The sequence below is a fragment of the Panthera tigris genome, chromosome F3 (genome assembly GCF_018350195.1).
Source record: "Panthera tigris isolate Pti1 chromosome F3, P.tigris_Pti1_mat1.1, whole genome shotgun sequence".
NCBI classification, from domain to species: Eukaryota; Metazoa; Chordata; class Mammalia; order Carnivora; family Felidae; genus Panthera; species Panthera tigris.
In genome coordinates, this window is record NC_056678.1 from 59,310,998 (window position 1) to 59,324,559 (window position 13,562).

Genomic DNA, 13,562 nt, shown 5'->3' on the forward strand with positions numbered 1-13,562 from the left:
GCTAAGAAGGGGGTAAAGAGACTGTTTAAGAGCATGTCCATACTTTCCCCTATATAAGGAGAGAGATGAGTTTTCTGCCCTCTATGAAGAGATGCCGAAACACAAGGAGAAAACACCAAAGTCATATGAACAGGAATTTGCAAGCAAGTCTATATATCCAGTGATCGCTATGCTGAGAAATCCTTTCCAATAAGTCAAAAGCCCATATGCCTAGCTAAACAGACAATAAGGGATGAGATTCCTACCTAACTCCACAGAAAACCACCCAGGCGCAAGGTAGAGTAATAACCCACAAGTACAGGAAACAAAGGACAGCCAAAGGGATTTGTTGCCATCCCAGGGCCTTTGAAGACTTTTAGGAAATGTTATAAATGTGCAGGGAAAGGCTATGTCTAGATTGTTTAGCAAATGGGCACTAATCATCAGGACCTAAACAGATTATCCCAGTGTGGATGGTGGAAAGCAGATGTTTAACACACCCATAGCCCATATGCAGCTGGAGAACCTTAGGCCATGGTTTAGTGCTTTGTGCAACTGACTCAGGAGAATATGATGCCCAGAAAAGATGCTGACTGCCTAGAATAGGTTCTAGGGCTTGGCTCATTGACCAGTTGTCTGAGAATGGAGGTGTCCTTGGATTGCATGCTATGCCCTCTCTGTTCTGGACATAACAGAAATAAAGAAGAGTTGAATGACACTAAGACTGATATCTACCGCCTTTTTCTTGTGCCTTTGTTGGAATGAATAACAAAATCAGACTCCTCACGCGTTCTGGGTGCCAAGATGGGAGAATTCCATGAGGTCTTTAGGTGATTTTTTGAAGAGGATAGCTAAAGCATAGACAGTTGACCAAACTAGGGAAGAAGGAAGAAAAGAGAGAGACAACAAAACCCATTTCGCCTAAAAGTTCCATCCTCATTTCCTCAAGGTTTCAAAGGTGTCTCAAGGCACCTTGAGGGATAAGAGGGGTGGATCAGGCAAGGTTTCACACCTACTTCGATCACAGCCATTCAATTTCAGTTTTGTATATTGGAATTTTTGTACCATACTTCATTTGACCAACAGGGAAAGTCTTTTGCCTTAGGAAGGTGAAAATAATTTTTTTTAAGGTTTAATACCACTGCTCTGCTCTAGAAAGGATAAAGAATAGGAATTCCTAAAATAACATGGAACAAAACTCTTGGCCTCTAGTGTATCCAATTATATAAATTGACTGAAGCATAACTGAATTAAACCTGCCAGCTTCTGGATGATTTATCCTTTCCTCTCCTTCCCATGGTCCAACCATCCCAAGATCCTATAAAGGAAAAGAGCCCTGATCTCAGAAATGAAAGCTGTAAAGTACAGGTGGGCTCTTTTGTTTACTAGAGATGTAACCTGTGCTAATCACCCAGGCTTCAGGCCTCTATTTTCTTGACTGTAAAAAGACATTACGATTCACACCCTCCCTACTTCACAGGGTTGTGGAGATAATTTATGTGAGAGAAACTTTTCCCTTGAAAAAGCATTATGCAAATGTGTGTTTGTTATTTCTGTGTATCTTGAAGCACCGATGCATTTTCCAGTACATATTTCAGTCAATGAATTACTTGTTCATATCAACCCAAACTTCTGCCACCTGCAGATAGGCAAGGGTGGGTAAATGAGTAAGACTCTTAAGTTTGGGTAATAAGTTTCAGGGAAGTCACAGGATAAAGAATTCGGGAATCCCAGGGTGGATGCCACAGCCCCATGTCAGTGAATGCCTTCCACTGGCCCTCTGCTTGGCCTACAGACCACGTCAGTCAGAATTAGAAAAGGAGCCCCCAGCAGCCCTCTGAGGGGACCTGGCCAGGGGATGTGCTCATTGCTGAGTTCTAGATGCAGTAGCCACACTACCACACTCCTGCTTCCTCTTATCACTCTGCTCCAGGTACATGCCCCAGAGTCAATGAGGGTCCCAGCAACTGGCTGCACCCTGTCCATTCTGGCTCACCACCCCATACGTTAACAGAACGGTGGAAAGAAGAGATGATGTGGGTGGGAGGCAGGACAGCCCAGAGGCTATGCTGAGACCATTGGCCATGAGGTTCCAGAAGGAAAACAGATGAATGATTTTTAGCTAGGATCAGAAAAGAAAGAAAGAAACCACCATATTGCCATCCTGAATTTTCAAAAGCGAGAATAAAATCCTTACACCGTTCTTACATATGCAAATACCAAGACAGCAGCGATCTGGATTAGCAGACTACAGCAATGCCCCCTTTCAGGCCTCCCAACAATCTCTTAAGCATCAGAAACCCCAGCACCAGGTTAGCACACCCCCTTGTTCACTAGCGCTACTGATGGCTCCACAATGACTGCAGATTTAACCATGAAGATGCCACAAAATGCTGCAAACAGACTGTTTTTAAACCATAAATTAAACCCAGGCATAAACAAAAAGTGTTACTTCACAATGGAGAAGTACATGTGACATTTTCAAATGCTATGCCCCAGCATCTGTTTATCTTATAAATCACTGTCCTCATCCTAATGAATGACAATGAGAAGTAAACATGTTCACAGAAAGAACCAATCTCAAGATTGTAAAACTGGAACCAGATCACTGAAGAGCAAGCAGGGTAACAATAAAGTAAAAAGAAAAACAATCGGACTGCATAGGAAAGTTCTCTGTTGTGCTTTGCATAGGGAAATGGTCACAGGAAACCATGAAAATTTAAAAACAAATCAGAATGTATTCATAATTATACTTGACCTTTAAAAAATGCCTTGCCATTTTCAAAGCCCCTTCACACAACCTGATCAAATTGGATGCTCACAAAACCCTAGGAAATAGGCAACACAGAGCCCGTTCCTGTCTGACTGATGGCCAACTAAAGTCTAAAGAGGTTAAGGGACTTGTCCACTATCATCCAGCTGGTAAGTAGCAAACCCCAGTTTCCAGATCTCTCTGCTATGTCAAACCTTACAAGAGCTAAGTAACCACAAATAAATATCTCACAGGAAGCATTAGATTGTCCAGCTTCTCAAAATGAAAGATCAGAAATCAACTGGCCTATGTCATGGGTCAAGAAATGCAGCGTCACGATGGGGGGGGGGGCGGGGGCATCGCCTTAGCACGTCCACATTGCAAGCCCATCTACAGGTCCCTTCTCACTCACCCATTTTTTTCCTACAAACGTACTGAAGCATAAAGATGCTAGAGGATGGGCCCAGGATGAACTAAAAAATTCCACTGCCAGTTCCAGTGCCAACAAACAGCATCACTGAGTGTCCACCAGACATCACAACATTGAGGAGATGGAGGGAGGGTGCACAAAATGAACAGAACATGTGGTCCTGCCCTGGGCAAGCCAGTTGAAACCGCTCCCCCAGTGCAAACATAGTATGCTAACAGAATCAAGGTCATCCTCACTTTCTTTTATGGAATCTGGGAGTGCCATGCCTAGAAGATCCACTTCTCATCGACCATTGCTCAATTTCTTATGAGTCATGGCTCATCCTCGAGCCATTCTTTAACCCACTTCAAGCTTTGCTCAGTGAATGAAGAGGATCCATTTTGAAAACCCCTGTGCCAGTTTTGGGGGTTGCTAGCTCTCAAATCCATGCGAGCTACCTACCATTTTGGCCAGGTCTTTTCTTGTGTGTGTTTTGTGTCTTTGCCTGGATGTACAATGTCATTAAAATATTCATAATCATAGAGGGAGGTAGACCCCACCAAGGACATGTTAAGGGGATGCCTCCCCCCATCGTGACGCTGCACTTCTTGACCCTTGACATAGGCCAAACAAGAAACTTTGCCTTTATTATTTAACTTACTGTCCCAGCATACAAGGAAACCAGAGCATAGTGCTGCAAATGCCAAGCTCGTTGATGAAATGGGTTTTACAGCCAAGAGGTGAGTGGGCTATCTAGGCTCAGAGACAATACGTTTGTAGCAATAACACTTTACTAGACAGTGAATCAGCAAACTGCACTGAAGGCTTGTTTCATTTGCTCTGAGAAAGACTGGTCTTCCCACCGCACCACTTTTCTAAGTTACAATCTGGGAGAATGTTTTCTTTTCCAGTTCTCAAAAAATACCACTCTGATTTGGGGTGAAACACAGCCCTAAGCCTTATGAGGAAAATGGAGACTAATAAAATGCAATGTGACATCCTAGAGGAAACTTCAGCCCACCCAGCCAAGTACCAAAAGCCAAAAACTTCTAGCCCAGGCTGGGAAGGGACCCAGGGTCTTGCTCTATGAAAACAATATCAAAATCTATCAACACAGTTCCAGCCAGGACCCCTCACTCCTGAGATGGATCAAGGCTAATTAAGTTGCCAGATGGACTAACCATGTTAAACACTTTAAAAGACTGGTTTTCACTCACTGAAATAGCCAGCCCTCCCCCTGTTCTGGATACAGGCATAAATGCTCCCAACCTTCCTGGAATGTTCAGCAACTCCCGGAAAGGAAGGGGGCAGAATGCTTGCTAAGTATGAGTAGGGAACTAGAGTGTTCTCTTAAGGCAGGGTTTCTCAGCAGTGGCACTGTTGACATCTTGGGTTGTGGGGGCATACTGTTTTTTTAGGTCTGCTGTAAAAAAACTACCATAAACCGCATGGCTTAAAACAACCAAAATTTCTTCTCTCATAGACCTGGAGGCCAGAAGTTCAAAATCAAGGTGTTACAGCGTTGGTTCTTCCTAAGGGCTGTGAAAGAGAATCTGTTCCGTGACTCTCTCCTAGTTTCTGGTGGTGACCTGTGATCCCTGGCATTCCTCGGCTTGTTGATGCACAGAAGTGCATCATTCCACTCTCTGCCTCCATCTTCTCAAGTTTCTTCATATGTCCCTATGTCTTCATAGGGCCATCCTCTTATAAGGACACCAGTCACGCTGGATTAGGGGTTCACCTACTTATCTTAACTACTTACATGGGCAACCACTCTCTTATCAAATACAGTCACATTCTGCGGTACTCAGGGATTAGGACTTCAGTATTCTCTTTGGAAGGACACGGTTCAGCCAGTAACAGGAGAGTGTCCTGGGCATTTCAGGATGTCTAGCAGCATCCCTGGCTTCTACCCAGTAGATGACATTAGCACCCTTCCAGTCATGACAATCAAAAATGTCTCCAGACGTTGTCAAATGTCCCCTGGGGGCAAAATTACCTCTGGCTGAGAAGCATTCTCCTAGGAATTTGGCTCAAATATAAAAGTTTACATTCTGATGCTGTTTTAATTACTTGTCCTGTGACCTTGAACAATGTGATGAAACTCTCTCTTCACTTTTGTCACTTATCTCATGGAGTTGAGGTGTTGTTGGGGCTTACATGAGATACTGTGTGAAAGCATATGTTGCACAATAGGACCCAATAAGTGACAGCCATTATCTTTCATAGATGAGGGAAGCTCCCTTTGCAAGATCCTCCATAGGTCTCAGGATTTACTACACTGATACTGAACTCTGGCCTCTGTGCCTGAGACCCCGAGAAGGCACAGGAACTTTCCAAGTCTTTTCTACATCTTCTTCTGGGGCCAGACGGTTCCCTTACCGCCCAGCCCATTCCCTCCCAGCATCTGTGATTGCAACACTGAAGCTGCAGATAGCCATATATCAGAGCCAGGGAAGGGGAAACTCTGGGTATGATGAGAATGTTAATGTGGCTGCATTGCACCATGGCCAGTATCAGTCCAACTGAATGTTGTAGAAAATCTACTGGAGGAGACAGGGTTGGAGAAGATGAGGAAATCTGACTCTTGGATGTTGGTTATGACATAACTTTGGAGACCTTACCTCCCTTTCACGAAATTATAATCTGAGATCCCATGCCAGGTGTTGAGGGAGGAAAATAATGTATCGTCTTTAAATGTCTATCTCATATCCTCAAAAAAAAAAAAGTGCCTGTCACATGCTAGGAGGTCAATAAAAGTGTGTGTTTATTAAACGTGCCTCCTCTGGGTCCCCAAGCTCTTTAGCCTTCAAGATGGCATTTTTCTTTAAAGCTTTAATACAAATAATCCAAGCCCACGTCCCCATGGATTTTGGGGAATCCCTTATTTTTTTCATATTTACTCTCATGAACATTCCCAAAGAATTTTAACGTGTCCCACAGATCCATCCTGGTGGACATGAAACTCTTCCATCCATCATTATCCAGGTTGCCTCTTGCCATCTTTTAATTGGCTTATTGTCACTCGCTCCATATAATTTCAACTCAAGTGTGAATGCCCACCCCAGCTCCCCAACGCGCTGCTAAGAGCAGGTGGACAGCACGTAAAAGATCCATTAACAAGACTCTGAGAGACCAAGTAACTACACAAGTTGCTTTCATCTGCTGCTCCAGTGTGGATACTCTCAGGGTCCCTGGCCCATACTTGACTCCATATCCCTGCCTATTTCCCCATGGGCTTCTATGTATTGGGATAAGGGGAAGGTGGCACCTTAACCTTCCCATAAGAATCTCTGGGCCTTTTTCTGCCTGAGGACTTGGCCCCATTCAGTTCCACACCAGGGAATGACAGGAAAGTCCTCTCTCCCTGTATCATTTCCCACCCCATGACAACTGACAGTGGAAACATTGTCCCCTTCAGGAACAAGGTGCAATTTGGCCTCTATTGCCCCCACAAAGCAATCACTATATTTATACCAGCAGTTTCTAAAATGTGGGTTTATTTGATCTCAAATAAGACCAATGAGGGACATCACTACCACAGCCAGGTAACACTGTGGTAAGCCCAGTCCCCACAATTTGCAAAGTCATTCCTCTGGTCCAGCTTAATAGTCCTCATGGCACAGTCCTGCCCTCAGTGAACAAATCTGGGTGAAAAAGACATCCATATCTCCCAAGAAAAAATGAAAACTTTCCAACACAGCACATATCCACATTTAAGTGGGAAAAATATATACACTCAACGTGTGTACTAGACAGAAGACTTAACTTGTAGCCATTTATATTTGAATTACTTTATTAGTTCAGATCTCCCTCAACACATTGGTAGATTTGTGCCTTATATTTGCCTGATTAAAAGGACTTACCCAAAAGAAGTTCCTAAACCATAAAAGTATGTTGAACATTTTATTTGGTTACCGAACAGGATCCAAAACTCCTTCCCAGTTTAGAGGATCCCCCTTGTGCAGGTCCTCAGAAGCGAAATGTGGCTGATTCTCATCCTCTCCACACATTGGCAACCAAACCAAGAACACACACAAGACCAGGGCTGCCACCATGTTTGTTTTTACGCCACTCTGCTCCAGGTGTGCCCTGCATATTGGAGTCATCCTTGATTTGCGTGTTTATTATAACAATATTCTGACAGAGGAATTTACATAAAGGTTCCATTTAGGCCAGTGGCAGTCCTGGTCTAGCCCCAACTAATACTTTAGATCATGAGAAAGTGGTACAAAATCCAAAGTTCAGAGAGATTAGCTCTGTGGCGGATGGAGAGTTGGATAGCCCTGGAACCCATGTCCAATGGCTAGAGTCATGGTGACAATGTCCACTGGCAGCCATAGGTAGTGGCAACAGCATTGTACATCAGTGACGATGCCCATACCGTGGCCCAAATGTTCATCCTGCTGAGCCTCCATTGATTACTGTCCATTTCCCACACCTGGTTTTCCAGCCTCCCCATCAATTCTGTGGGTTAGTCAGGACACTTCCAACTCCATGCCTGTACTACACAGCTAGACATAGCTTCAGAAAGAACTCATAAAGTCATGATCATGAAAACTGCCCAGCAATCATAATTTTTCCACAGTAAATTTGTTTCCCCACTTTTTAAGATACCATTTCACACCTTTTTCTCCCTCCTCAATAAATCTATTATCCCCTCTGATAGCTCCTCTCACTATCCTCATTTTTTGCTGATAACTTCACACTTCATTTCACCAAAAAAATAGAAGCAAATGAGAAACCTCTGTACACACCTGCTCTCCCTTCCCCCTGTCGAAATGAGTGGACCATTCCTGGTCCTGTCTCAGCAGCCCTTCACTTGTGAGCCAACACTCTTCGCTACTCACCTCCATGAAGGACTCTACTCCTGCAGTCATGGCCTCTCTCTCCCACATCGCCTACAGGGTATCATATGTCAATCAGCAGCATCATAACCTGCTGATGGAAACAATGCTTCCATTAGATTAAAAAAAAATTTTAACGTACCCTTCAGCCCATCAGCAATACCCTACTCCAAATCCTGATGGGGCACTGTACTCCAGAAGGGCAAGATTATAGATATGCTTATATTGGACACCCTCCCATCGTGGAGGGGCTCAATTTGTTCTCACCAAAATAGACACTGACTTGTAAATGTGAATTTGCTTTCTCTGCATCATCCAACATGATTCTGCCAGGAGATCCATCAGTGGACTTACTATATGCCTATACATAATTATATCCCATAGAACATATTTTCTGACCAATGGTTTCACTTTATAGGAAAAGAAGTAAGCCAATCTGGCTGATGTCTGTGGAATTCAATGGTACTATAACACACCCCATCGCCCAAAGACAGCTATGTAATGGTGCAATAGCCCACTAAATCCTCAATTACCATGCTGGCTTGGAAACAAAACTCTGTGATAGGGGTGCAGCCCTGTAGGATGCTGTCTGTACTCTGAACCAGTGATCAATATATAGCCCTCTAATATGTGTATGTTTCCTAACACCACTAAACAATTAACTCAATTCTGACACTCTATGCCTGGAGATAGCATCAGATCCCAAAAATTAAGGACTTAGTCTGATAAGACTGGATTGAAAGTAAAAACTGTCGCCTGGTTTCTGACCCACCAGCTATAGATTGGAGGTTCCCACACCTTCCTTGGGTTTGATTAACTTGCCAGAGCAGCTCACAGAACTCAGGAAAACAACCAGATTACCAGTTTGTTATAAAAGGTTACAACTCAGGAACAGCCAGGTAGAAGAGATGTGTAGCACAAGGTATGAAGAAAATACACAGATCTTCCATGCTTTCTGCACGCATCATTCTCCTAGGTGCTCCATGTGTTCACCAACGTGGAAGTTCTCCAAACCTCCTTCTGGAGGCTTCATTACATAGGCATAATTGACTAAACCGTTGGCCACTGATGTTTGATTCGATCTCCAGTTCCTTTCTTCTCTTTAGAGGGAGGGGGTAGGGCTAAATTTCTGAATCTTTAGTCACAGGATTGGGTCCCCTGGCAACCAGCCCCCATCCCTAGGTTACCTAGGGACTGTCCTGAGGGTAGCTCATTTACATAACAAAAGACACTGTTGTTGCTTAGGAAACTCCAAGGGTTTTAAGAGCTCTGTGCCAAAAATAGGACAAAAACAGATATATATTTCTTATTATAAATCACAATATCACAAGTCCTATGTCCACTGTAGCCAAATACACAAGGCAATGAACAAGGGTTAGAAGAGGTCCAACAAAAGTGGCTCTGTCCAACAGTAATAGCTCTGTCCAGCAGCAGCTCAGTCTAGCAATGGCAGTGATGTCCTGAAGCGATGGTCCCACATCCCGGACTGACTGCTGCCAAGCCACTCTTGGTGTCTGCCCATTTTCCAGTCTGAATTCTTCAGCTTTCCCTGTCCATTCTGTGTGCTGATATCCTTCCATTATCCTCCCCCAAAATTCACTTTCAGCCTAAGATATTCAGTCTTGGTTTCTTTTTCTTGAAACCAAAAGCACACAGACTGTCACAGAAGGTGCTACACAGAGATCATTCAGAAACTGCTTGCAATCCCCAAAACAGTAGTTTCCCGGCTTTAAAAAATTAAACATTCAATCTCCAACAGGCGAATGTGAGAATGAATGAATTTCAGCTCTCAGCTCCCCTGAGTAGGTGACCAGCTGTTGAGAACCCCACATGGTAAACCTGAGCTCCTAATTTTTTATACTGCTTGACCTGTACATCTCGCCAGCACTAAAATGATTCATGGGACCAATCACTGGCAGAAAAAAAGTAGGGGATTTGGACGTATTGGGGTGTTCTATTTGGGGGCTATGGAGCAGATGAATGATGGGGCTGCTCTGGTTCCTAAACCATTTCTTGATTATAAGAAATTCTTAGATGAAAAGTCATATTTTAAAAACTGTGATACAAGTCGATATCATGCCTTTCGATCATGCTTGAAACCTTCGGAAGGCTGCTAGGATGAGAGACACAACCATAAAACTTAGCCATCCATTTGCACTTATTATTGGAACTTATTAGTTCTTATTAGAACTTCTTATTGGTTCTTATTAGAACCTCCCCCACCTCCTCACCACCTCCACTACAAAACAGAAGATAAATTACAACATATCTTCCAAAGAGCATGGGATCCCAACCATATTACCTACTGCTGGGCAATCTTTGCAGGATAAATCACTTTGGGGTGCATTTGGAACAAATGCAAAAGGAAATTTTCGATAGGCATTCTTTGCTCCCTCCTCCCGGAATATCCATGAACATGGCCTTTTCTGGCATTCCTAGCATGCCTCCTACTGTGATATCTTAAATTCACGGCATGTTTTAAAATACAGATTTTATCAGTGCTCAGATATGGTGAGGACCACAGATCAGATTAGAACCAATGAAAAAATAGTTTGTCACTCACAGTTCCCAAGAGGAGGGAGTATACCACACCCTGCAGGGCCATGCATAGAAGCACCAGGGTCAGTCAGGAGGAAGAAAGATCAAGATGAGAATGTGGGTAAGAACCTTCATTGTGGCTTCCACACAAAAAGCAGAGCAGGACAAGGTAAGCGGGTTTAGGATTGGCTACTTTGAATAATTTCAGCAAGCTCTGGAGATAGGGGCTTTCTCTAGTTGTCCGGTACCTGGCCCTGGGATGATTAGGACAGAGGAGTAATGCCTCCTATAAGGTAAGGGCTAGATAGAAGAGGTAGCTTGGAGTATGGGTGTTGGATTGGTTAGTTTTCACATGAGAGGCATGTTCCTGGGTGGGGCCTTTGGTGCCCCTAAGAATTGGCTAGCCCTGGAAAAGGCAGTTTCCCTCAGGCAGTGAGGTCCTCCCCGAGGCTCCCCAGATGCAAGAGCATCAAGAATGCAGAAAATGAGGGCACATGGATGGCTCAGTCAGTAGAGCATGAAACTCTTGGTTTCAGCTCAGGTCATGATCTTGCAGTTGGTGGGTTTGAGTCCCACATCAGTGCAGATCCTGCTTGGGATTCTCTCTCTCTCTCTCCCACTCTCTTGCCCCTCCCCTCTTCGTTCATTCTTGCTGTCTCTAAAAATAAATAAATAAACTTTTAAAAAGGCAGAAAACGGAAATACTGCTAATACAGAGAATGACACTGCAAATTCCAGATGAATCATCTAACTGGAGGCAAATCTTATTCACGATCACTTTGGTGATAAGTCCTATGACTTTTAAGATTCCTTCAGTTGCAAGTGACCAAAAAAAAAAAAATCATTCTGGCTCAAACAGGAAAAAGGGATGTGTTGGCTCATATGTCTCAAAATCCAAGGGTATGACTGGCTTTTGCAATTGTTTAATCCAAATATCAGGCTCTGTGCTTTTTCAGGCTATCCTCACTGGGCTTCCCTCACTGTACAGCTCAACCAAAGGGTATGGAGCATACATCTTTTGTGGCTACCACTGAATTCAGGGGATGACAGACAAGGCCACTTGCCCAGAAGTTCCAGCACATGTTATCTTGATTCCCATTGGCCATGACTGGACATCCCCATGACTGAACCAATCACTGTGGCCAGGAGATGGCAAATGGCCTGCTGGATTAAGCCAATCAGAGTATAGGCTTGGAGCCAGGGTGGACCTATTCAAAGGAAACCACATAGTTGGGAAAGGAGGAGAGGTGGTTTCCTAAAGGAAATATGAATAGCTGTTTCCAGCAGGAGAGGTAACTGATGATGAATTTCAAACACACAGTCTACCAAAAATATGTGGCTTTGTATTAAAATTCTCAACATTAATTTTCTACACATGCAGTACTATGTAGAAAGAAAAGAAAAGAAAAGAAAAGAAAAGAAAAGAAAGAAAGAAAGAAAGAAAGAAAGAAAGAAAGAAAGAAAGAAAGAAAGAAAAAGAAAGAAAGAAAGAAAGGGAAAGGCTCATGGGGCACCTGGGTGGCTCAGTCGGTTGAGTGTCCAACTTTGACTCAGGTCATGATCTCACAGTTCGTGAGTTTGAGCCCTGCATCAGACTGTGCTGACAGCTCAGAGCCTGGAGCCTGCTTTGGATTCTCCCTCTCTCTCTACCCTCCTCTGCTTGTGCTCTGCCCCTCTCTCTTTCTCTCTCTCTCTCAAAAATAAAATAAACATTAAAAATACATATGTATATTTTAAAAAGCAGAAAGAAATTACCAACAAGAAACTTCCTATCTTAACCATACCCGTCCTTGGCCTCACTTTCCTCTTAGCATTGACAATGTTGACTGGCTCTCTTGCTGTATTTTAACAGGAGACTTAAAGTGGTTGTGGGGTAAAATGATGAAGAGAAAGTCAAGCAAATCTCCCCCTCCTTCAACCAAAAGCGATGACCTACCTCACAACCAGAAGACGTAACAGGGGGCATTCCTGCGGTGCTACTCTTTGCTACCCAGTACACTGCTTCCCCGTCTCCTTCCCTGGCCAGGTCTCCCTAGCCTTGTCCAGAGAGAAGTCTGGCCCCTCATCAAAGCTGGGGATCAGTGTGGGGGGCAGAGGAAGCAGTACACTGACATAAGAAAACATGTGATTTCTTTTACTTATACAGTTATTAAATTCATATAAAAAGGAAAGTTAAGTGCATGACTTGACATTGAATGTTATTGGTCTATAGCTATGGCATTGAAACGTTATAAGTCAGAATCACCCAGAGGACTTGCTAAAAACAGATTAGCACCCACCCCCATGGGTGCTGATCCAGGAGGTTTGGGTTGGGGCCTGAAGATTAGAATCACTGACAAGTTCTCAGGTGCCACTGACGCAGATGTTCAGGGGACCACCCTTTGAGAACCACTGGTACTGATGGCTGATTGTGTTAAAAAAAAAAAAAAAAAAAAAAAAAAAAAAAACAAGGTTCTAGGGGCACTTGGGTGGCTCAGTCGGTTGAGCATCTGACTTCGGGTCAGGTCATGATCTCACAGTTCATGATTTCAAGCCCCAGGTCGGGCTCTGTGCTGTCAGTGTGGAGCCTGCTTCAGATCCTCTGTCCCCCTCTCTCCCTGTCCCTCCCCCACTTGCGCTCTCTCAAAAATAAATAAACATTTTCAAAAAATAAGGTTCTAAAATGCCATTCTAGCTTATAGAACTTTAAATCTGGCTTTTTGGGTGGTTAAGAAAAGGCTTTACTGTAAAGTAAAACCCATGCTGCTTGGTTTTGAGACAGCAAGAGAGGAGACATAAGAAGTCCCTACCTCCCTTTACTCCTAGATGCTGAACCAGGCAAGATCTGTCATGTGATAATGCTTTTAAGACACACAGCATTGAGGGTAAGAGTACAGACATAGATACTGTCTCCCAACATCCCAGGAAATAGGTCAGGGGAAGAGGGTACCTCTCTATCATTTCCAGGGCAATCAATAAAAGTTAACATGGCTGGCTTTGAACCCAGGGCCTTGAGAGCTCAGATTTACAATTATACTAATGGGAAGGAAACAGAACC

At 43.7% G+C, this 13,562-nt stretch overlaps 1 long non-coding RNA gene across 2 annotated transcripts in view; it reads right to left on the minus strand.

Moving 5' to 3' along the window:
* The window catches only part of LOC122235943, a 286,446-nt gene that overhangs the window by 224,755 nt on the left and 48,129 nt on the right, over positions 1-13,562 (minus strand). The window contains exon 3 of one of the 2 annotated variants that reach the window (XR_006214087.1): positions 7,991-8,078. This is a non-coding gene — a long non-coding RNA (uncharacterized LOC122235943). Of the gene's footprint in view, positions 1-7,990; positions 8,082-13,562 lie in introns of both variants that reach the window. The other variant, XR_006214086.1, reaches the window with a different exon arrangement.